General features: G+C 51.4%; 1 long non-coding RNA gene across 1 annotated transcript; it reads right to left on the reverse strand.

Moving 5' to 3' along the window:
* Nucleotides 1-6,541: 6,541 nt before the first annotated feature.
* Nucleotides 6,542-25,270, reverse strand: LOC130126173 (uncharacterized). The gene is made up of 3 exons (XR_008811711.1): nucleotides 25,047-25,270; nucleotides 8,143-8,230; nucleotides 6,542-6,982 (listed from the first exon to the last, which is right to left on the reverse strand). It is a non-coding gene; the product is annotated as an uncharacterized LOC130126173 (long non-coding RNA).
* Nucleotides 25,271-25,542: the final 272 nt, after the last annotated feature.

The following is a 25,542-nucleotide window of genomic DNA, read 5'->3' on the forward strand; positions in this document are numbered from 1 at the left end:
TTTTTGTCTGAGTAGTAGGTTCAATTCCCAACCTATTTGCCATGTTTTGGAACTGCAGCTGTTAAGTTTTCTGAGACCCAAATACTTTTAGGGCAGAAGAAAAATGAGAGGATGCAAGAAGAAAAATAATATTCGTTAGCATGTTACGCTGCTAAAGCATCATTTTAGCTTGGCCTAAACCGTGGAATGTTCTTCTTTTTTACACTTATTTAATTATTTAACCAGGAAAGAATCTCACTGGGCCTCAGTCATCAATCATTCGTACATATACATTTGTTTTTACACATCCATGTATTTTTTATTTTTGCTCTGAAGATTGTCTGACAGTCAGAATCAAAGCCTGATGGTTATTTGTAATTCCTTCCCCCTAACAACTAATGTTACCTCGTGCATTGAGCCATCACCCAGTGTTAGCCAACTGGTGTCTACATTCAGGGGTTGCCAGGTTCTACACTGGTCTCTGAGACAAACCTCAGGACTAAAACATTACATCAGTGTGGAAGAACATAATGTTATATGTTAACATCAGGGGTGAGCAGGTTCTACACTGGTCTCTGATGCTACGTTCAGACCAAAGGCGGCGCGAATGCATGCAAAGTTAATGGGAGGAGGCGAATGGGCGAATCGAGCGACGAACGCGCCTTCGCGGGAGTTCAAAAATGTCCAACTCGGGCGAATATTTCGCCAGGCGACAGCCAATCACCTTCAAGTAGGGTTAGAACCCGCCTTCATGTTGGGAAAGAATACACGCCCCCTACCCAGAATTCTTTTCGGACGCCGTCCAAACGCAACTCCTGAACGAGCCGGTGAAATTCGCCAAGCTGGGCACGTCTCCGGTTTATGCTATGAACCCAAACAGAACGCTGACGCCGGTTTGGGCGGCGCAAGTTGATATAAAGCAGAGCCACCGCAACTTATCTCTGTCGCTCATCCATGATGATCACAAGTAAACACAAACTGCTCGTGTGTGGTATTTGTTGTGTGCGGTCTAGCAAACTTGCTAGCAGCGTTGGTGTGACTAGACTGCTTGTTGTGACGTCAACACAGCGAATTCGCGTTCTGTTCGAACACACCTGGCGGAGCTGGCGGCCAAACACGGGCGAACAAAGCGGCGCCAACTCTCTCGCCGCCTTTGGTCTGAACATAGCATGAGACAAACCTCAGGACTAAAACATTCCATCAGTGTGTAATGTAACGGGTAAACTGTACTGATATAGTGGGGTGTTGCATTTTATGTGCTAGTATAGGCCTAAGTGAATGTGTACCCACCTCACAGCTTCTCACCCTTCCCTCTAGCTAGCAGACAGAGTTGGTAGAATGGTGAGCTGGAACAATAACACATTTATGTTCATATAAAGTTCGTAAATTTCTACTCATTTAAACCGTCAACAGTGTCCGCTCCGCTGGATGAAGAACGACAGCGCAGCGCCTCGCCGCACGCCGAACCATAGCTGTAAACCTTGTTCAAAAGACAAAATCCTCCTTAAGCCCAGTGCTAGACGAAGTCAAGTGTCAGGAAATACTCACAGGAAGGAGGTGGGAGAAAAGGGAGGGAGAAACATCCAAACTTGCCGAACAGGTTCTCTGATGATGATGCTCCAACTGCAGCATGGTTCGTTCAACTCAAACACGGCAGCCACCATCCATCTCTTTGTGTCTCGACAGCCTACCCTAACTCGCACAAATCCGTTTTGCAGCCACTAACCTTTTGGTTACGTTATCACAATTAAACATCAACTTTTCCTCCATACTCAAACTTTCACCGTTTCCTTAGTTGGCGCCCACGTTCTTCTTCTTCTCATAGTCACAGAAGTCCCGCCTCTGCCACCGTTCCGCTTCTTCCAATAGGCCCACAGTTCCTGACATTCACTAATCGGCCAATGAAGTGCCCACCCATCACCTGAGGCAATTCAACCCTTACAAGCCAGTCAGTCCCAGGTGGCTCGCCACATTCCCCCCATCCAAACCCTGCCACAACAGAGACTTCTCCATAGCACTGGAACTCAACAGCTATTGTCCTTCATTTACCATTGCTTAGCATCATTATTGTTTAGCTGGTAGGATTAAGGCAAAGCATTCAGAACCAACAATGAAAAGTATACATTGTGCATAACATACATCAGTGGAACAAACGTCTCTCCCAGTGGGGTGCTATGTAGCTTTGCCCTTTGTAATGCTCTAAAAACTCATCTTGTTTAGCGGCAAGTTTCTGTATCGACTCATTCAGTGTTTGTAGTGACAATGCAGGAGAAGCATCTTCAGCAGCCACTGCATTCATTGCACCTCGGTTGGGATCCTTGGGTAGAATGGCTGAGGGGGCTCCTCCTCCTTAGACCAGTCAATCGCGGCCTGCATTAGTGTGCTGAATTTCGGTGCAGGTTGCCCTTTTGCTTGTCTTTTCATCTCTCTGTGCAGGGAGTTATTCCGCAAAACCAGCAAACTGCTCTCTTAACATTGCATCTGGGTCAGGAAAGCTGTCTGGGTCCTGTCGCCTTAGTCTGTCAAGTTTTTCTTGTAGGTCATAAGCAAATACTCTAATTTTTCATGTCGCCTGCTTGCGGTTGTAAAACTCTTAATCTTGGCCTACAGGGGCTTTTGTCGCCATATACTTCCTCAATTATCTTACAGACTATTTTGATGTCTGTGGTGCTATCTACCAGAACGAGCCTTATTGTTAGCTTTCCCACCCCCTCAAGTGTTGTTTAACAAGTTCAACTTGATCTTCTTCTGGAACCTTACAAACTATAAAGTAGGACTTCATTGAAGCTACCCACTCTTCTGTGCATTGCTCTTCATTACTTTGATTGCCACTAAAGTCTGAGCACCTTCTGTCTTTCTGTATATAAACCGTGGGTTGGTTTTTCTGTTCGAAGATTACCTTTGCCAAGGCAAGTGCTTCCCTTTGGTCGCTCCTAGCCTGTTCAAGGAGTGCTGTTTGCTCTCTCATATGAGCAGACTATTCAGCAAACCTGGCTCGAAGATCTTCAAATTGCTGACGTAACTCATCCATTCCCTCCGCCATGCTTACGCAAACTGAGGATTGGGGCCCTGTCACACGACTGAAGCTAATTAGAGAAAATCAAAACAAGAGTTGCTACAATGCAATTATTCAATGTAGTCCATCCTCTTCGTGACACCAGACAATGTAACGTGTAAACTATACTGATGTAGTGGGGTGTTTAATTTTGTGTGCTAGTATAGGCCCAAGTGAATGTGTGCCCACCTCACAGCTTCTCACCCTTTCCCTGTAGCTAGCAGACAGAGTTAGTAGAATATGAGCTGGAACAATAACACATTTATGTAAACTTAACACAGCAGCTAGTTTCCAGGAAAAAAAATAATGAAAAAGAAACTACAAATCGTTAATATAAAGTTAGTAAATTTCTACTCATTTGAACAGTCAACAGTGTCCACTTGTTGAAGAACGACAGCGCAGCACCTCACCGCACGCCGAACCATAGCCAAAAACCTTGTTCCAAAGACAAAATCCTCCTTAAGCCCAGTGCTCAAGAGGACGAAGTCAAGTAGCAGGGAATATTCACACGAGGGAGATGGGAGAAAAGGGAGGGAGAAACATCCAAACCTGCCGAACAGGTTCGCTGATGATGTTGCTCCAACTGCAGGACGGTCCGTTCACCTCAAACACGTGAACATACCGTCCTGCAGCAACCCCGCCTCGTGTAGCAAACATCTGCCATGGGTGGAGTACGCCTTTAACTACATGACCAGCACAGCCCCGGGTATGTCTGCTTTCGAGTGCTTTCCTGGTTACCAACCACCTATATTTCCACGTCAGGAGTTGGAGGCTGGGGTCCCGTCCACCAGTGCCCATGTCCGCCGGTGTCGCCTGTGGAGTACAAAATATACTCCATATGCCAACAGAGTCTCACACGTTTTCGTTAAATACATACGAATTTAATCAAATACATTTCGTGACTAGATACGAAAAGAACGTATCAATATAACGGGCGTCGACTTCCTGGTTCCCGGTTTACGTTGTCCGGATATAGTTTTCCGGTGGAAACAAACACATGTTTTATTTGGAGGAAATAAAATAAAATAGATGGATGGATTGTATTTTGTCATTCAGGAAGACATGACAACATGCAAAACTTACGTTTATTTGGTCCAACCGAGTAACGTTACGGAGAAACGGTGGTTAATGGTAGCCGTCAGTACGTGAATGACGTTATTTCGCTAATAGTGGGGACGAGCGGGCGGTCTGTGCATTATTGATATAATGTGAATTCTTACTTAATGTTGTAAACTGTTTATTTATTTAATTTGACAGGTTGAATTGCAGGTAGCCCACATTTTACATAGTAGTTAAAAGGTACCGTATAGACTTGTGTGCGCACATCCACTGCATTCTGGAACGGCAACACACAACGTGCACTGTAATAATAACAATAATGATAATAATAATAATAATAATAATAATAATAATAATAATAATAAGCAGTATCTTTAGGAAGGGATCGAGCGACCAAGGTAACAATGAAGGAAGGATACGTTGTTATTGGAACTACACCTTCGTGCGCCAATCACAATGTCCCACGTGGACAACGGCGCTGCGCTCATTGCGACGTCGACCTTTTCTCTGGTAAGTTGAAGACATATCCATCAGGCTTTATCTTACGCATATAGTAGCATGTGCAGTTCTGGTTGAGAGCGTTTTGGCTACAATACACACGTTTCTGCCATGTCACTCATTTGTTTGTCAAAGTATGGCCTAAACGTTTGGTCCAAATAGTTAATGAGAGTGAAATTAGATCGCTAATAATGTCAGCTAGCTAGCATGCTATCAAGCATGTTAGCTAGCTAGCATAGTCCGCAGCTAATGCGTTGCAAAGTTGGGAAGGGGGTTGCTATTTTTTGGAGAATGGAGAGCCTCACAAATGACATTTTCTGGCTAACACAACAATTTCGTGTAATTGACTTGCTAACCTAGTTGACTAACAGTCCTTATAGCTTGTACATAGCAATAGCATGACATGAGCCCATGTTTCGCCACGAGTTGCTAGCTCATAGCTGCATTAGCCAACTCGGATCACCGGTATACTGTAGCTCGAGCGGTCGGAGAAGATGAGGGTTTCTCTAACCTCCAAAAAAAGACAACATTGGATGAGTATTACTGTATGTGGCAATATAGTATTCAGCCCTCTTTTCCTTGTCATTGCAGCTCCAGTCATTGTTTTTGCCCCACCCTTGGATCACTCAATATTATTAAACCCATAGGCTCTTTTAAGAGCCAACCTCTGTCTGTCATTCTGTCTGTCCGTCCACCCGCCCACCCATCCGTCTCTCTCTCACTCTTTTGTCTATCCGTCCCTCTCTCACACTCTTGTATTTCCAACATCTGTCCGTCTGTTCGTCTCTACCCTGTCTGTCTGTCTGTATCTGTCTATCCATCTGTCTGTTTGTCTGTCTGTCTCCCTCTCTCGTTCTGTCACTCTTTGTTGGTCTGTCAAAAATGAGTGTTCCCACAAAAAAAGGTTCCAACAAAAAGACTTGCACTTTCTGCAAGGGTGTCTTGTTTTGTGCAGCAAAAGTGTGTTGCCACTGCAAGAGGGACCAGCCTAAAAAGCAGCGGCTGCAGAAAAAGCTACAGAATTTTGATGCCAAGCGGGAGGACTGGCTAAGTCGCCTACAGAAAAATCACAATACCGCATCCTTAAAGGATGAAGCCATGTTGTTGGTATGTAGGTTATTTGGATAAATATTTCATTGAGTTGAACTTAATCTGACAAAGGATGGACACTGCATCATTCTCATAATTTTCCAAATCTGCACAGCTCTTTAGAACCTTTGTATGAGCTATTGCAGTATAAATGACTTGCAACCTAAACATACACAGCCTCAGCGTTGTGGCTGTCAATGAGAGAGACAAATATTATTGAAAGAAGGGCTGATAGTCAGTGATTATTTTGGATGATCATATTTTAGATGTAGTTCTGCTACTACATGTCCTGCAACCTTGACAGTAGAAGTAGCCTAAAAGGCCTTCTGGTATTCAATTAATTCAATCATACAATTTACATTTCCCTCTGTCCAGCTACACTTTTGTTTTGTTTTGACTATTGTGCCTATGATCGCGGCACAGCCATTCGGATATTCATCTTATTATAGAATGGCTTCAAGTGTGCTATTGCATATTGTATTGACTATATTAACCTTCATACTGGATCCTTAATGTCATTCCAGCTTGAGAAACTCCAGGCTGTGGGGTACAGACCCACTCTTCTCCTCGGCAAGCCAAGCAAAAAGAAGCTTTTTGACTGTGAGTTCCTACTTCCCCGTTCCAGGCTCACAATCAATGCTCAAGCAATGGTCAAAAAATTTGAGGGGATGTATGACATGGTCTGTGAATGTAAGATCAATTTATTTTGACGTCATAATTCAAAATAATGTATCATTTTTCTGTGACTAATACGAATACTTGTTCACCTTCTTTTTGCACAGGCTGGGTCCCTGGTTGCAGTGATGAAAATAGCTTAATTGCATTGTACATATAGCCTTGGGGGTGGCTGTGGCTCAGGAGGTAGAGCAGGTTGTCCAATGATTGGAGGGTTGGGTATGGATAAAAGTGCTATATAAGCGCTATTTATCATATATATTGAATTCCAAACATCACTGTACATACATTTGCACTGTATCGCTGTAATTTGCACTGTTATGACACGTCAATGTATTGTTTTCTGAATGCACTAATTGACCAAGTAAATTCCTCTTAGGTGAAAGCCTACGTGGCAACAATAAAACTCATTCTGATTTTCACAGACATCAGACCTTGTGACCCTGAATCTGACAGCTGTAGACCCGGAGGAACCCATGGTCCACGCCACACCCATGGAGACACTTGAGGATCCCATGGTCCACGCCACACCCACGGAGGCATTTGAGGATCCCATGGTCCACACCACACCCACGGAGGCACTTGAGGATCCCATGGTCCACGCCACACCAACGGATACACTAAAACCTGTTGAATCAGGAGAAGAAGGTACCAGAGAGTGTTGAAATTTCTATAATGCCTATGAATACCTACATGATGTTTTTGTTTACAACCTCATCATCTCTTTTTTTTTATTCAGTCGTCACAAACTCACTGGGAGACCTCACTGATCACTACAGTAATTATTTGTCTCACTTTGCCTTCATTTTATCTGGAATCTAGAGAGGCCAGGCTGAGGCCAGGCTGATTAGGAGTGAAGCATGTGAGCTTCCAAGAGTATGCTGGTTTAATGGGGTACACAGCTAAACTTCACAGGAACCGTCCAGCTGTGATGACCAGTTTAATATGATAAATGAAATATTAAGAGCACTTTATCTTTCTCAAACCCACAGCTATCTCCACCAGATCCTCCTCAGCCTCAAGGAGGGGGGAGAAAAGGACAGGTATGTACAGAATGCTAAGACTGTGAGTAGATATTTCTCTGAGAAAATGTGTACATTCTCTAGTCAAGGCCAATCCCCAGGGCACCTGGAGTGACATAAGAACTGATCTCAGTGTATCATAGAAGAATTATGAGTTTCCTGGGACACCGAAGTGAGAAATTAAGTCTTGGAAATCTGTGTCCGTATGCCTTATAGAGCCTGCAGTTTCAGAGTGAAGAGGTTGCCATCTGATAATTGCAAATCTGATTTAAATTTGAATGCTTGTGCCATTTTAAAAATATTGAAGCATCTCCTGTAAATACAAAATCTCACCCACAGTTGTCTGTAGTCCAAGGGAGGCTAAAAAGCCAACAAATGTTAGGTTTTCACTATGTCTACTGCATAATCATCGCTCAAGGTATTACCAGATTTTTCAGCCTTTGATCATAACTCTTACATTTTTCGTTGACCTCTCACCTACTGTATAGTCTGTTTGCCTAGTTGCAATCAACGTGAGTTGATTCTGCTGATTCCTATAGACCCCTTTCCTAGTATCCATTTAAACATGTCATACCAGGGTAAACACGAATGGCCCTGTTCTATTTAGGGTAATTCATACAGTCATTCTGAATCCTAAGACTTGAGAGTGTCACCTTTCAAATGAGCCCAACATCATGACTGTAGCCTAAAAGTATGAGGTATTATGGGTATGTCGTTTCAGGAAAAAACATTAGAAAGGGGTGATTGTTAATCAGTTACACCTACCCTACTATCACACGTCAAAATGGCTGCTGGGGAAAGGGTCCATTGTCGTTCAATAGGGTTGGTTGTCTTAATAAGCATCCACAATAATCTGAGTGAAAATAAACATTCAGAACTATTAGAAAACCCAGTTCAAAAACGTCTCATTTTGCTGTTCAGACAATTTCTCAAGACTAGGTGAGCGTGGGCGTGGCCGATTACATTTTGATTGACAGCTCCCTGTTCCAATGGTTACGTACAACAATAGCAGCAGCTACTTTTCATGTTGTCCTATAGAGACAGAGGGCATTGAAGTCCTGCTCCCACCGTAGGGTAAAACAGTATTATCGTTCCTGTTGTGGTTACACCGCCCCGAGCTGCCTCCCCGGCACGTTCAAGCCACTCCCCCAGCTCGGACGTGCCGGAAACATCCGAGCGCTCGGCTCGCGCTCTGAGACGAGCGCTGCACTGCACCAGGTGTTTGCCATCATCCATCAGGCACACCTGTGGCAATCAGGCAGCCTTCTACAAGAAGCCTCCCAGAACATCTCTCAGTGCTTCGACGTACTGAACCCCTGCGGTAAAGTTCTGACAAGCCCTCCAGCATTCCTTGCTTTCTGTTTATTCCCCAGTGTCTAATCTTCGTGTCTCTGTTTCCTCCCAAGACTCTCCCTCCGCGATTTCCACGGCTCCCCTCGTCCCCAGCGACCCTCACGTTTCTCCCCGGACCTCTCCTGCGATCTCCCCCCTTGTCCCTCTATCTGGACCCCTCCTTTCGGACTCGACTTCTCGGACCTGGATTTTCTCGGACAACCCCTCTTGGATCACGGACTGGACTTTCTCGCCAGGTGCACGCACATTTTTTCAACACCTCCTGGTCATTTACATACCGCACCACACATTGGCTAAAAACACTCGCACATAGTTATTCACGCAAACCACGGGACACCACACATAGTTTATTCACACATCCCACTAACAGAACGCCTTTTTTCACCATACATTTCCCTCCCACAATAAAACCCCCCTTGGTAGCTTTTGAAGTCATCTCGTGTTTGTCTGTCTTGGGTTTCGCCACACGGGTCAGGTTCTGGTGCGCGAGCTTAACAGAACGTCGAAGCCATTATGGACCCAGGCAAACCCAAGGAGCGGACGGTCCCTGTGACGCCCCAGAGCCCCGTTCCCCTAGAGGCAGTAGTAAGAAGTCAGTTACCGACTTGCCTCTCTCAACTCAGAGCTTACTACTGCCTTCACCCGTGTCACCGGAGAGATCAGCGATCTTCAGTCCGGCTCCCAGGCCGCGACGAGCGCGTTAGATGCCCTCACCGCGCAGATCGCTGCACTCTCCACAGCGGTCTCCAGGATGAGCGACTGCCCTGGCCTCGGTCTCTGCCCCCAGCTCGGCCTCCGGTTTCCCCGTTTCTGGTCCCGACGTTCCCCCTCCCCCGAGTGGACCCCCGGTGCGAGCCTAACCTCCCCTGCCCCAAGGCCTTCGGTGGGGAGTTCGAGCTGTGCAGGGGTTTCCTTGGTCAGTGTGAGCTCCTGTTCAAACACCAGCCAGCTAGGTATAGGACAGGAGAGACCAAGGTAGCCCTTGTCATGTCCCTCCTCACTGGCAAAGCCCTCAGCTGGGCCATAGCGGCGTTAGGCCATACCGAGCAGCTCGCCTCGGACTATGGTGCCTTCCGCCGCGAGTTCAATCTGGTGTTCGACCACCCAGCTGACGGGCAGGACGCTGCCGGCCGCCTCCATTCCATCCAACAGGGAGCCAGGTCGGTGGCAGATTATTCCTTGGAGGTAAGGATACTCGCGGCAGACAGAGGGTGGGATGACACTGCGCTCAAGAGCGCGTACAGGAGGGGGCTGAGCGAGCCCATCGAAGATCTCATCGTTCGGGACCGCCCTGCCTCCTTCAACGAGCTCGTCACCCTCGCCCTCCAGATGGACGAACGGCTGCGGGAGCGGCGCCAGGAACGCGCCCCGCGCGCTGGCCCCTCCCATAGACCAACCCCCGTCCGTCCTACCGGTGCCTTCCCTGGGTCAGCGTCCCGTGGGCTCTCTCCACCCTCACACTCCCCCTCGCAACCCTGGGTGGCTTCTGGATCCAGGCCGGAGGAGGAGCCCATGCAGTTGGGTCGGTCACGGCTCCCGCTGGAGGTTAGGGAGCAGAGGATGCATGGCCACCTCTGCCTCTACTGCGGGAGGTCGGGCCACTATATCAAGGCCTGCCCGACTCGCCCCAAAAGACCCGGCTCACTAGTGAGCCTGACGACCCTTCCTCAGCCCCAGCCCAAGAAGGAGCACAACCACCTTTTTCCGGTCACTCTCACCTGGGGTAACCACTCACTGTCTGTTGGTGCACTCCTGGATTCGGGGGCGGACGAGTGTTTGATGGACATCTCGCTGGCCCGGCAGGCCGGCATTCCACTCGTCCCCCTAGACACACCCCTCACAGCCCAAGCCCTAAATGGTCGTTCACTTGGTAAAATCACACACAGCACTGCTTCCCTCACCCTCACTCTTTTGGGTAATCACGTGGAAGCTATCCGTTTCTTGGTTTTGCGCGCCCCTGGTGTTAGGAAGACCGTGGTTGGAACGGCACGATCCCTACATCTCTTGGTCTACTGGGCGGATTTTGGGTTGGCGCGTTGCGTGTCATGCCAACTGCCTTCGCTCCGCCCACTCCCCGTCCAGCGGCCTCAGACCCGTGCCTCCTCCCATGGATCTCACTGGTGTTCCTTCCATTTATCACGATTTAGCCCCTGTATTTAGTAAAGACAGTGCACATTCCCTCACCGTCCCTATGATTGCGTCATAGATCTCTTTCCCGGGGCCGCCCTTCCCACCGGTCGGTTGTATAACCTCTCCGTCCCAGAGAAAGAGGCTATGCGCAATTATATCAGAGTCCCTGGCCTCAGGAATCATAAGGCCCTCGTCTTCCCCGGTGGCGGCGGACTTCTTTTTTGTGGCATAGGAGGGCAGCCTGAGGCCTTGCATAGATTATCGAATGTTAAATAATATCACGGTGAAAAATAAATATCCACTCCCCCTTATGAGTTCCACGTTCGAGCCACTCACTCACGCCACGGTGTTCACGAAGCTGGACCTGCGCAGCGCGTACCACCTGGTGCGCATCCGGGAAGGGGATGAATGGAAGACGGCCTTCAACACCCACCTAGGGCATTTCGAGTACCTCGTTATGCCCTTCGGCCTCACCAACGCCCCGGCCGTCTTCCAGGCATTGGTCAACGACGTGCTCCGGGACATGCTGAACACGTTCGCGGTGGTGTACCTGGATGACATACTCGTGTTCTCCAGGACTGAGGAGGAACACCACCAGCATGTCCGCCTGGTCCTCCAACGGCTGCTGGAGAACAGGCTCTTCGTGAAAGCCGAGAAGTGCGTGTTCCACTCCGCCTCCGTGGAGTTCCTTGGCCACATCGTGGAAAAGGGGCTCGTCCGCACTGACCCCAGGAAGACCCGAGCGGTGGAGGAGTGGGCACGGCCCACCAACAGGACGCAACTCCAGCGCTTCCTGGGGTTTGCAAACTTCTACCGGCGCTTCATCAGGGGGTTCAGCCGTGTGGCCGCCCCCCTCACTGCACTCACCTCCAACCTCCGCCCCTTCTCCTGGACCTCGGAGGCGGAAGCCGCCTTCTTGGCCCTGAAGAGGCTGTTCACAACGGCTCTGGTGCTCGCCCACCCGGACCCGTGCAGACAGTTCATCGTGGAGGTGGACGCATCGGAGCCGTCTATTAAGTTTAGAAATCACGTCAGGACACAGCGCTGTCGCTCGACACAACCTCTCCGTGGCATTCTTTATTTAGACTGACACAGCATCAAAGGCAGACCCGATCAAACAACCCAGAGCCCGCAGGCATCACCAATCGATCCCAGCACAATAGAACAGCACCAAATCAAATGCAGCACTGTCGATGTGTGCATACATAACATCCCCCCCCCCCCCCCGGCAGGATTTCAAACATGAAAGGTTGACACAAAGTCCTCTAGGTGGCCAGGGCGTAAACGTGTGCGAACAGGTCGCGGGGCGGCCTGAGGCTGGGCAGGCCGAGGTGGGGAGGGAGATGGCAGGGGGAGCTGAGGCCCAGGAATGTCTGGGGCCCGTGTAGGAGCTGCATGAAGCTCCGGGGCGTCTCGCCATGCTGAGGGAATGGCTATGGTTGTGTCACCAGCTGTGTGGCGGAGCTGACACCTTCCGTAGATGACTGGAGTGCCACCGATTGCCATCGCTGAGGAGGTAAGTGGCTGGGCCCAGCTGACGGGTGACTTGGAGAGGAGAGGACCAGTATGAAGCCATTTTATTGTCCCTGTGGGGCCTGCGGACCCTGACCCAGTCTGACACATTGATGTCTGGCACCCTGGTTCGTTTTGACTGGTCAAACCGTTGCTTCATCCGCGTCTGCTGACGAGTGACTGAGGCTCTGACCCCAGAGGGAGGTGCCTGAGGTGTGGAGGGGCGGAGCCTGTCAAGGGGCATGCACAGTTCCCGGCCTAGCATGAGAGAGGCTGGGGAGACGCCTGTGGTCGAGTGCTGTGTGGCCCGATAGTGTAGCAGAGTGTTTCGGATGGCCTGCGTGAAAGAGCACCCTTGGGCCATGTGTGCTCTGAGGCCGTTCTTCAGTGACTGGTGAAAACGTTCAACGCCGCCATTGGCCTGGGGGTGGTAGTACGCAGTGCGTATATGACGGATGCCCTTGCTTTCGAGATAAGCAGTGAACTCGGCAGAGACCAGCTGAGGGCCGTTGTCAGTGGTGATGGCCTTTGGGAGGCCCCAGCGAGAGAAAAGAGAGTCCAGGAAGTCGATGATGATCTGTGAGGTCACAGTGCCGGAAGTGGTGAGTTCAGGCCATTTTGAGTGTAGATCGTAGGCGACCACCATGAAGCGTTGGTGGTGGGGAACTCCATGGATCTCACCACAAATGTCCAACTGCAGGTGTTCCCAGGGCTGAGAGGGCCAGGCGAGAGGTTGCAGGGGTGGGGGAGCCTGGTGGCCGGTCTTGCCACTCACAAGGCAGGCAGAACAGTCCTTCACCAGAGCCTCAATATCTCTGTCTATCCCCGGCCACCACACCAGGTCTCGGCAGCGCTGTTTCAGTTTCACAATGCCCAGGTGGCCTTCATGCGCCGTATTCAAAACACGTGCACGGAGAGCAGCTGGGACCACTGTGCAAAACCCACGTGCCACGCAGGTGTCGTTCCAGCAGGAGAGCTCCTGTCTGACTCGGGTGAACGCAGCCAGCTCCTCTGGGACCTTGTGAGGCCAGCCGTTCTGGATGTAGGTGCGGAGCTGGGAGAGGACAGGGTCCTGTTCGGAGGCTGCCCTCAGCTCCTGCAGAGAGACAGTGGCCTGGAGGGGTGTGTGTAGCATTTGGACAATGTCCTTTTCCACACAGTCAGTGTCCGTCTGTGGAGCTGGGGTGGAGACAGAGCGAGAGAGCAGGTCGGCGACAACATTGTCTCTGCCTGGGGTGAACTGCAGGCTGAAGTTGTACTGGCGGAGGCGGTCAGACCAGCGGTGCAGCCTCAGGGGCTTGTGGCCTGTCCCAGATGTGGGCAGCAGCGCCGTCAGGGCCTGGTGATCTGTCCTGAGGGTGAAGGAGCGGCCATAGAGGTAGAGGTGCCACCTTTCACAAGCCCAGATACAGGCTAACGCCTCACGCTCACCCACGGAGTACCGCTGCTCGGTCAGGTTGAGGGCACGGGAGGCGAAGGCAATGGGCTTCTCCACACCGTTCTGGGTTTGTGACAGCACGGCCCCTATCGCTGTGGCTGATGCGTCACAGGTCACAAAGGTGGAGCTGGAGATGTTGAAGTGAGCCAACACTGGTGGTGAAGTCAGTTGAGTCTTGAGATCACGCACAGCGTCACTGCATGCCTTTGACCACACCCATGGCTCGTCCTTACGCAGCAGCTGGCGCAGGGGGGCTGTGGTCGCAGAGTACTGGGGAAGAAACCTCAGGTAGTAACTTGTCATACCCAGGAAGGAGGCGACCTGGGCGGCCGAGCTGGGCTCAGGGATGGCCTGGATGGCGTCCACGTTGGATTGTAGTGGAGTTACACCGCTCGGTGACAGCCGGAACCCCACGAAGTCGATGGCTGGCACAGAGAGGACACATTTCTCAGCATTGAGAGTTAGCTTGTGCTTGGACAGAGCTGCGAAGACCATGTTAAGGCGCTTGTCGTGGATTTCACTGGTGGGCCCGTGTACCACTATATCGTCCAGATAAATGGCCACGCCCAGTATGCCAGCCAGCACGGAGACCATGATTTTCTGGAAGCAGCTAGGGGCGGAGCTGAGACCGAAAGGCATCCTGGTGTAGCGAAACACTCCTGCATGTGTCACAAAGGCTGTGAGGTTTCGGCTGCTGGGGTGGAGGGGCACCTGTAAGTACCCCTGTCTGAGGTCGAGCTTGGAGAACACCTCAGAGCCATAGAACTGAGCAGTGAGTTCTTCTGAGGTGGGCAGTGGATACTTATCAGGGACCACTGCCTTATTTACTGCACGTAGATCGACGCAGACACGCAGGCCCCCCGACTTCTTCTTAGCCACCACGAGGTTTGAGACCCAAGGTGACGCGTCCACCGGTTCAATGATGCCAGCTTCCAGCAGTTGTTGCAGCTCGGCGGAGACCCCATCACGGAGAGCCAACGGGATGCGGCGCAGTGGTTGGATGACAGATTTCACAGCAGGGTTGAGGAGAGGTTGATGGGTGAAGGCGGAGAGGCAGCCCAGCCCCATAAACAGCGATGGCCACTTCTGCTGCCAAGGTGTGGCGACAGTCAGGATTGCTGCCCCCCTTGTGTCTAAGAGGGAGAACCCCAGAGCGGAGAACAGGTCCAGGCCCATCAGGTTGGCCCCACGGCGTGCCACATGAAAAACTGCATTAGGCACCAGCTTGGTTCCATAGCGGACAGTCAGTTGGAGAGAGCCAACCAGATCGATTTTGGAGTCACCATACCCACAGAGGACAGCTGAGGGTGCGGACAGTGGCAGTGAACCGAAAAATTGACTGTAGGTATCAACATTCAGGAGAGAGACACTTGCACCGGTGTCCAACAGCAGGGGAATGCACACATCATTAATGTTGACTGTGCATGATTTGAATGACACTGGCCCAGAGCTCACCTTGTGAATGACGGCGGTTGAAGACTGGGGGGTGTGGCCCTCTGACCCAGCCGGGGAAGATCGACAGACGTTGGCAAAGTGATTGTGCTTACCGCAGCTACGGCATGTCTGGCCACGGGCAGGGCAGTTCTGAGCCCTTGAAACATGAGACCGAGATCCACAGTTACCATAGGACTGTTGAGGGCGGGGCCGAGAACGCCGTCGTTGCAGTTGCAAGACGTCCCCAGTGGAGTCGGCGCCCGCCTCGCTCTGGCTGGGTTGCGTCCCGAGGGGCAGCCGTGAGTAGAGGGAGGAGTCGTTGGCAGCTTGACTGGAGGTGGCCACTTGCTGTGTATTTAGCATAGCAGCACACTCAGCTGCTACCTCAACCTGTAGTGCGATGGTAATTGCTGTGGACAGCAGCAGACCGTCTTTTTCCAGCAGGAGAGTCTCACGCACCTTTGCGTTGTTGGTGTGTTCGATTAGCTGGTCGCGAACCATCTCGTCCTGAAGCGCGCCAAACTTGCATGAGCTAGCTAGCCCTCGCAAATTCGCTACGTACTGCTGCACAGACTCACCAGGCAGTTGGTGTCGCTGACGGAATATAAATCGCCGAAGGAGGGCACTCTGTGGAGCAGCGAAATGGGTGCTCATAAGTCCCACAGCTTCGGCAAAGCTTGTGACGTTCCCCAGAGACCCGAGCACACGATGACCCTCTGCTCCCAAGCAGTGTATCAACAGAGCCGTCTTCCTAGCCTGGCTCACGTCGTCGAGCCCTGAGGCGATGATGTAATTTTCAAAACTATGTAGCCAGCGAGTCCATGGTACCGGAGGCTCGCCAGGTAATGCCAGGAAGGGGGCAGGTGGTGGGAGGGAGATATCAGCCATCCTCGTCGCCAATATTAAGTTTAGAAATCACGTCAGGACACAGCGCTGTCGCTCGACACAACCTCTCCGTGGCATTCTTTATTTAGACTGACACAGCATCAAAGGCAGACCCGATCAAACAACCCAGAGCCCGCAGGCATCACCAATCGATCCCAGCACAATAGAACAGCACCAAATCAAATGCAGCACTGTCGATGTGTGCATACATAACACCGTCCTCTCCCAGCGGTCGGAGGAGGACCAGAAGATCCACCCGTGCGCCTTCTTCTCCCGGCGTTTCAGTCCTGCGGAGAATAATTATGACATCGGCAACAAGGAGTTGCTGGCCGTCCACGCCGCCCTAGAGGAGTGGAGACACTGGCTGGAGGGAGCAGGGCAGCCGTTCATCGTATGGTCCGATCACAAAAACCTGACCTACGTACGGACGGCTAAGAGGCTCAACCCCAGGCAGGCGCGCTGGGCTCTCTTCTTCAGCCGGTTCGACTTCACCCTCACCTACCGCCCGGGCACCAAGAACGTCAGGGCAGACGCCCTCTCCCGTCTGTTTCCCGAGGGGTCCCCTGACGCCCCAGACACCATCCTTCCCCCGGCCCGGGTGGTGGGTGCCGTCACCTGGGCCATCGAATCAGTGGTGAGAAGGGCCCAGCGCGCCCATCCCGACCCAGGCAATGGACCCCGGAACCGGCTATTTGTGCCTCCCTCTGTCCGGCCCCAGGTGCTGGAGTGGGGCCACTCCAGCCATCTTGCCTGCCACCCCGGTGTCTACCGAACGGCGGCCTTCATCCGCAGGGGTTTCTGGTGGCCCACCATGGAGGCAGACACCAGAGAGTTCGTGGCAGCCTGTACCACCTGCGCCCGCAGCAAGGCTCTCCATCGCCCTCCAGCAGGTCTCCTGCGCCCCCTTCCTGTCCCCGGCCGACCTTGGTCCCACATTGCCTTGGACTTCGTAACTGGCCTCCCCGTGTCCCAAGGCAATGACACCATTCTGACCATTGTCGACCGGTTTTCCAAGGCCGTCCATTTTGTTGCCCTCACCAAACTCTCCTCTGCAGCCGAGACGGCGGACCTTCTCGTCTCCCACGTCGTCCGACCTCATGGGATTCCCCTGGACATTTGTCTCTGACCGTGGTCCCCAGTTCACTTCGAAGGTATGGCAGGCCTTCTGTAAGGGGATTGGGGCCACGGTCAGCCTCTCCTCCGGGTATCACCCCCAGACCAATGGGCAGGCAGAGCGGGCCAATCAAGCCCTGGAGGCGGCTTTGCGTTGCGTTACCACCAGCAACCCCGCCTCCTGGAGCAAGTACCTGCCCTGGGTGGAGTACTCGCTCAACTCCATAGAGTTCGGCTACCGGTTTGTCCCCCTTCGAGTGTTCCCTGGGCTATCAATCCCCTCTGTTCCCCCATCAGGAGTTGGAGGTGGCGGTCCCGTCCACGAGGGCCCATCTCCGCCGATGCCGGCGCGTTTGTGTGGGGTACTTGGGATTTAGTAGCCCCCCATCTATTTTTTATTTTATATACTTACCTTCATTGACCACTCACTACTAGTAAAGAGGAGAATTGTCTGCTGTGTTGTTGTGATAGCCGGTTCTCGCCACAGGAGGGCACTGCAGGTTAATTGCTTCTAGCCTGTGTGACGTAGTGCTGGCTCCCGCGGTGCACTCTGGGGCATTCGGGTAGAGTCGTCAGATGAGTGTTGCCGTTCGTATAGTTAGCCATGCTCTGAAAACGTGTCCTCTGTAATGTCTATTTGACGGATGGAGTAAAACAACAAAAACACCAGCCCTTGTAAGTGTCATTCTTATCAAGTGTGCTACAAATATTGGTGCCGAAACCCGGGATCAGCGCCATTGCCACCATTGTCAGGAGAAGAAGTGGGGAGCGGAGTGAGAACACGTGACCAACAATGGAACTGGAGCTTGAGCAACTGCAAGACAGGCTGAGTGAGACCCTCCTGCAGTTAGGGCTGGACCAGTTAAAAGAGGTGTGTGTTATTGCTAAAGTCCCCACTGAAAACCAGACAACGAGGCATGCGCTTATCAGACTTATTAGTGAAACTGTGGATGAAGCAATTGAGAAGGAGGATGAAGAGGTAGCACGTCAGTTTCTGTCCAGACTAGTGGACCTCTCTAGTGAAATGAAGCAGAGAGGGGCGGAGTCACATACTGGTGCAGGTGCAGACAGTACTAACAAGGATGCTGCTGAATTGGCAAGCTTACATGAACAATATCAGGCCTTACAGTCCAGCTTTACTGCATCCACAAAAGCGCTTGAGGAAGAGATATCACGCCTCAGTGAAAAACTAAGTCTTAAAGAACCCAGTAGACCTAGTCAACCTTCAAACCCAATCCCGTCAGTAATCCAACCCCCTGAAGTGACCATACGCAGAGACTTTAAGATAAATGGCCAAATAGGAGAACGGGGGCAGATAGACAAGTTGTCTTATATAAATCTTACGCATCAGATTGATATGGGGGTGAGAAAAGGCCACAGCGAGTTGGAGATAATAGAGGCTGTAATCCGAGCCATCAGCCCTGGGCTGACTCTCCGTGACTTGTTAGAGATCAAAACCGAACTCACCCTCCCTCAGCTGAGGACCATTCTGAAAGGCCATTTCAAAGAGGATAGCTCTGTGGACCTATATCACCGACTAATCAACATCACACAGGACAGTCAGGAGTCACCACAGAACTTCCTGTTCCGAGCCATAGCATGTAAAGAGAGACTCTTAGCAGCAGCGAGAGAGCCTGGCTCTGATGAACAATACAGCCCTGAACTGATACAGAAGAAGTTCCTAAGAGCTGTGGGAACTGGGCTAGTGAATGACCAGGTAAAATATCAGCTCAAGAGCTATCTCGATGATCAAGCAACTACTGATGATGTTCTCATTGTTAAGATGATAGAGGCCGCAAGTTTCGAGTCAGAGAGACAGCGGAAATTCAAGAAGAGCTCCCACAGTAAGGAAACCAGAGTGCGGGAAGCGCGAGCTGAGGCACATCAGTATCTAGGAGCGGAAGCTGCAGTGGTCGGGGGTCAGGAGTCGTCGCCATCAACATCCGCGAGTGTGAAAGCCCTTAAGACACAGGCAGGGAACCAAAAGGAGTCTGCGTTCTACGAGATAATCCAACAGCTGAAAGGAGAAATGGAACAGATGAGAAAAGCCATGAACCACTCCTCTGGCCAAAGACCTTCTCGTCAGCAGCAGCCTGTGAGGAAGCGCGGATGCAAAGCCTGTCAAGACAGTGAAAGGGGCGACCAGTGCAACCACTGTTTCAAATGCGGACAGAGTGGCCATCTTTCAAGAGGGTGTAGAGCTCAGAGGCCTGAAAAATCGGAGCAGGTAGACACATCTAGCTGTACTGTCACCAGCAAGCTCATCGACGACAGTATTCAGCTACTAGAAGCCAGAGTGTCTGCCCGACAGCGAGACGAGGCAGGGCGGGAACAGCAAGCACCCACAGTGAGTCATATCTCCTCAAAACGCCAGTCACAGCTGCTGAACCTAATTGGAAAGAAATACATGATAAACTGTTACATTGATGGTGTAGCCACACAGGCATTGTGGGATACCGGGTCGCAGGTCTGCCTAATCAGTGAAGAATGGAGGAGAAAACATCTCCCACACACCAAGGTGAGAAGCACAGAAGAGATCCTTGGCCCTGGCACCCTGACTGGTAAAGCAGCAAACCAGACAACCATTCCTTTCTCTGGATGGGTGGAAGTGACTGTCCAGTTAGCACCGAATAGCACCACTCAGACCCCACCAATGGAACTCACTGTGCCAATACTAGTAACCACACACCAGGGCACCGCAGAAGAACCGATCATCGGTTACAATGTAATTGAACACCTCTTAGAGTCTGGAGCTGGACAGCCATCAAGTGTAATCACAAAGGCACTAAGCATTGCGTTCGCGGTTGACTACAAGAAGGCTGAAGTCCTCGTGAAGCTGATAAACAGCCAAGATGATATGGAAGGTGAGGGGATGGTTAAAGTGGGCCGAGAAAGCATGACTATTCCGGCGGGCCAGACAAAGATTGTTAAGTGTGGTGTTAGAGCAGGGCCCCTCCAAGCAGACCAGAACGTCCTCTTTGAGCCTAATGTGAACCCAAAGTGGCCAGAGGGCCTGAAGGTGGATGAAAACATTGTATGTTTACAGAAGGGAACCTGGTCACGCATCGCTGTCCCAGTGACTAACGTCACAGCTCATGACATCACACTGCCGCCACGGACTCCCCTGGGGCAGACCCAAAGAACTAGAGCCATCTACCCTGCCGCCGTGAAGCCGTTGGATGTGGATGGGACTAGTACAGTGAACCCAGTCATCCCAGGGACCTCCACAACAGGTACAGAACGAAGACCTGTGATTAGAGACACAACAAAGCTGAAAGGGCCAGGTGATGTCAAGACGGAACACCAGGAGGAAGATCTATGGGACCCGCCTGTCCCTCTGAACCACCTGACACCTGAACAACAACTGCAGGTGAGAGAGCTACTGCGGGAGGAGAGTAGTGTGTTCGCACGCGATGACCATGATGTGGGGACTATTCCATCACTCCAGCTCAAGATCCGCCTGAGTGACACCACACCGGTGAAGCGGACATACACATCAGTCCCAAAGCCTCTTCATAAAGAAGTGAAGGAATACCTCGAGGATTTACTGAACAGAGGCTGGATAACTAAGTCAAAATCACCCTACTCAAGCCCAATCGTGTGTGTGCGGAAAAAGGATGGGAGCCTCCGCCTCTGCTGTGACTACCGTGAGTTGAACAAGAGGTCCATCCCAGACCGCCATCCAATACCACGCATCCAGGATATGCTCGACAGCCTGAAGGGGAGTGCCTGGTTTTCTGTCTTGGATCAGGGGAAGGCATATCACCAGGGGTTTCTTGAGGAGTCCAGCCGTCCACTGACTGCATTCATCACCCCGTGGGGATTATATGAATGGGTGAGAATTCCCTTCGGACTGTCCTCAGCACCAGCAGAGTTCCAGAGGTCCATGGAGGAATGTTTGATTGGGCTGAGGGACAACATTTGTCAGCCGTATTTAGATGACAACCTGGTCCACTCAACCACATTCGACGAACACCTCCAGCACCTGAGAAGAGTACTGCACCGCTACAGAAGCCATGGAATCAAGCTGACGGCAAGAAAATGTGAACTCTTCAAAAACCAAGTAAGGTTCCTGGGAAGGCTTGTGACCAAGGATGGATACACAATGGACCCCGCTGATGTGGCCCCGGTCCAGGCACTGAAGGAGAGAGAACCTACGACCATCGGAGAGCTCAGGAAGATGCTGGGATTCATCTCGTATTACCGGCCCTACATACCTAACTTCTCCCGAATCGCAAGGCCTCTCTATGACCTCCTCACCCCAGAGAAGACAGCAGCGGGGAAGCTCAAACAAAAGAGAAAGGACAAGGGGAGGAAGGGCTCCCGAGACCATCTGCCCTCCTCTCACCCAGTTAAGTGGACAGCTGAACACCAACAGGTCCTCTGTCAGTTGATTGAATTCCTCATCCAGCCACCAGTGTTGGGCTACCCAGACTTTGAACAGCCCTTTATCCTTCACTGCGACGCGTCACGAGAGGGCCTCGGGGCAGTATTGTATCAAAGACAGTCACAGGGTGGGCTGGCAGTCATCGCGTATGGGTCTAGGACACTGACAACTCCTGAGAAGAACTACCATCTCCACTCAGGGAAGTTGGAGTTCCTCGCGATGAAATGGGCCATATGTGAGAGATTTAGAGATTACCTCTACCACGCTCCATCATTCACTGTCTACACAGACAATAATCCCCTCACCTATGTGCTCACGACAGCCAAACTGAATGCGACCACCCACAGGTGGGTAGCAGAGTTAGCCGATTTCCAGTTCTCTATCAAGTACCGGCCTGGACGAGCCAATGGGGACGCAGATGGCCTCTCACGCATGCCGATGGAGCAGTACATGCAGACCTGTTCACAAGAAGTACACCCCGAGGTCATGAACAGTGTGACCCAGGCGCTGTCAGTACAGCTGGAGAGAGCTGAGCCTTGGATGTGTCCGGTAACCATAGCCACAGCACTAGCCGAGTTTGAGAAGGAACATACATCACCTGTGGCAGAGATACCCAGTCAGACGGTGAGAGACGCCCAGAGGGAGGATGCTGTCATTGGTGAGGTGCTGAAGTACATAACCTCCAATCAGTGGCCTCGGGGAAAAACACAGTGTGCGAGCAGGGGTGTTGCGACACTCATGAGAGAGAAGCATCGGCTGTGCCTTGATGATGATGGCATCCTGCGCCGGAAAACAGCTACCCGAACTCAGCTAGTCCTGCCGAAAAAGTTCCATGAGCTGGTGTGTAAAGAACTGCACAGAGACCTGGGCCATCTAGGCGTGGAGAGGGTGTTGCACCTGTTGAGGGACCGTTTCTATTGGCCTCCCTTGCAGAAAGATGTGGAACATTACATCACACAGGTGTGTAGCTGCCTGAAGACCAAGCGCCCCAACAAACCAACCAGAGCCCCTCTCACCAACATCGTGACCACACACCCATTTGAGATGGTCTCCATTGACTTCTTACACTTAGAGAAGTGTAAGGGAGGGTACGAGTATATACTGGTGGTTATGGACCACTTTACCCGTTTCGTTCAAGCCTATGCATGCAGAAACAAAGCTGCCAAGACCGCCGCAGAGAAGGTATTCGGGGACTTTGTGCTGAGATTTGGTTTCCCGGCGACGCTGCACCATGACCAAGGGAAGGAGTTTGACAATAAGCTCTTCGCCAAGCTGCAGGAGTACAGTGGAGTCAGGGGTTCTCACACAACACCGTATCACCCGCAAGGAAATGGTCAGGTCGAGCGTTTCAACAGAACGGTTCTGGCGATGCTGAGAAACCTGCCAGCGGTTGCGAAAACGGATTGGAAAGCGTCACTCCCAAAGGTGATACATGCATACAACTGCACCCGAAATGAAGCGACCGGATTTGCACCTTACTATCTGTTGTTCGGCAGAAATCCAAGACTTCCCATTGACCTGATGTTTGGCCTTAGAGCAAAGGACCAGGCACTATCCCATCAAGAATATGCAGAGAAGTGGAAGGCCCGCATGAATGACGCCTATCGCCTAGCATCAGAGACAGCACGGAAGGAGGGGGCCAGAAACAAAACACTATACGACAAAAAGGCCCACGGGACAGAGCTGTATCCCGGATGCAGGGTTCTCATCCGCAACCTGAACGAGAAAGGAGGACCGAGGAAATTAAGACCATTCTGGGAGGACCAGGTGCATGTAGTAACACAGAGGAAGCACGCCGACAGCCCTGTGTATGAGCTGAAGCCGGAGAATGGAAAAGGACGAACCAGAATCATGCATAGGAACCTTCTTCTGCCATGCGACTTCCTGCCGGTGGAACCAAGAGAAGAGGACTTACCTGTGAAACCTAGACGGGAGAGAAAGAAGACAGACAGACAAATGCAGTGGAACCAGGAACAGGACAGTGACTCAGATGATGAGGATAACTGGAGATGCATCGTGGGACGACCAACAGTCAGAGCCAGTGAGCGGATCCAGAGTCAGCTGAGCCCAGATGCCTTGGAGTTCTATCTGGAGGAAAGAGACGGTCAAGATGAAGAGGATTTTGCGGAGCAGCCTGCAACAATAGAGGACAATGGGACAGTGTCAGAGAATGGCGAGACATCTGGAGCTGAAGAAGAGGATGAGCCCGATGACGACAAGAGCCCGGAAGATGCCTTGCAGCCTCCACCAGAAGATGCCTTGCAGCCTCCTCCAGGGGAAGCTGTGCAGCCTGCCAGAGAAAAAGCATATCCTTTGAGAAATAGAAAACCTACACCAGTGTTTACTTATCACAGACTAGGGCAGCCTAGTGTGTCTGGTAGATAAGCAAATCAGACAAGTCAGTATAAATAAATAAATGAAAAAAAAAATTTTTTTTTTAAAAAAAAAACCAAAAAAAAAACTTTTGACATGTTACAATTGTTATAGCTATGTGATTTTAGTTGTCCTGTGATCACCAGACATAGAGTTACTGTAGCATTGGTGTTTTAGAACACACCTGTTACCACCAGGGATATTACTATTACAAAGTTATTTGCTTTTAGTCAGATACTATAGCTCCCCGGCCTCAAGACGGACGAAGCAGTGGATTCAAGTGCACATTATTTACTGCAAACATATACCATTAATAGGAGATGTGTGTTATATGTTATGACTGATTACAGTACAGTATCCAGATTGACTCCTGCTTAGTAATAACCTATCTTTTCAATGAAAAGTTATGCAATGTGGACTGGTAGATTTGTTATGTCGGGACGCCATTATCTTTTTGAGGGGAGAGTGTGGGGTACTTGGGATTTAGTAGCCCCCCATCTATTTTTTATTTTATATACTTACCTTCATTGACCACTCACTACTAGTAAAGAGGAGAATTGTCTGCTGTGTTGTTGTGATAGCCGGTTCTCGCCACAGGAGGGCACTGCAGGTTAATTGCTTCTAGCCTGTGTGACGTAGTGCTGGCTCCCGCGGTGCACTCTGGGGCATTCGGGTAGAGTCGTCAGATGAGTGTTGCCGTTCGTATAGTTAGCCATGCTCTGAAAACGTGTCCTCTGTAATGTCTATTTGACGGATGGAGTAAAACAACAAAAACACCAGCCCTTGTAAGTGTCATTCTTATCAAGTGTGCTACATTTGGAAGACCGCCCGGGCCGCTATGTTGCGAGCTACAGAGCGGGCCCGGCGCAGCGCCAACCGGCGGAGAGTGCCGGCCCCAGCTTATCGACCTGGCCAGAGGGTATGGCTCCTGGCCCGGGACCTGCCCCTCCCTACCCTCAACCGGAAGCTGGCTCCCCGCTACGTCGGTCCCTACACCATCGACCGCATCGTCAACCCTTCGGCGGTGCGTCTCCATCTCCCTACCTCACTCAAGATCCATCCCGTCTTCCATGTCTCGCGCCTCAAACCGGTAGCCACCCCCCAGGGTCCTCGACGGTGGTGACATGGTCTGGGATGTCGACCAGCTGCTCGCCGTACGCCGCCGGGGGCGTGGGTACCAATACCTGGTGGACTGGGTTGGCTATGGGCCCGAGGACCGCAGCTGGGTTCCCTGGTCCTACCTGGCCGGACGGTCGCCCGGTGTCTCCCGTAGGAGGGGGGATCCTGTTGTGGTTACACCGCCCCGAGCTGCCTCCCCGGCACGTTCAAGCCACTCCCCCAGCTCGGACGTGCCGGAAACATCCGAGCGCTCGCGCTCTGAGACGAGCGCTGCACTGCACCAGGTGTTTGCCATCATCCATCAGGCAGCCTTCTACAAGAAGCCTCCCAGAACGTCTCTCAGTGCTTCGACGTACTGAACCCCTGCGGTAAAGTTCTGACAAGCCCTCCAGCGTTCCTTGCTTTCTGTTTATTCCCCAGT

This window comes from Lampris incognitus, chromosome 1 (assembly GCF_029633865.1).
Source record: "Lampris incognitus isolate fLamInc1 chromosome 1, fLamInc1.hap2, whole genome shotgun sequence".
NCBI lineage: Eukaryota > Metazoa > Chordata > Actinopteri > Lampriformes > Lampridae > Lampris > Lampris incognitus.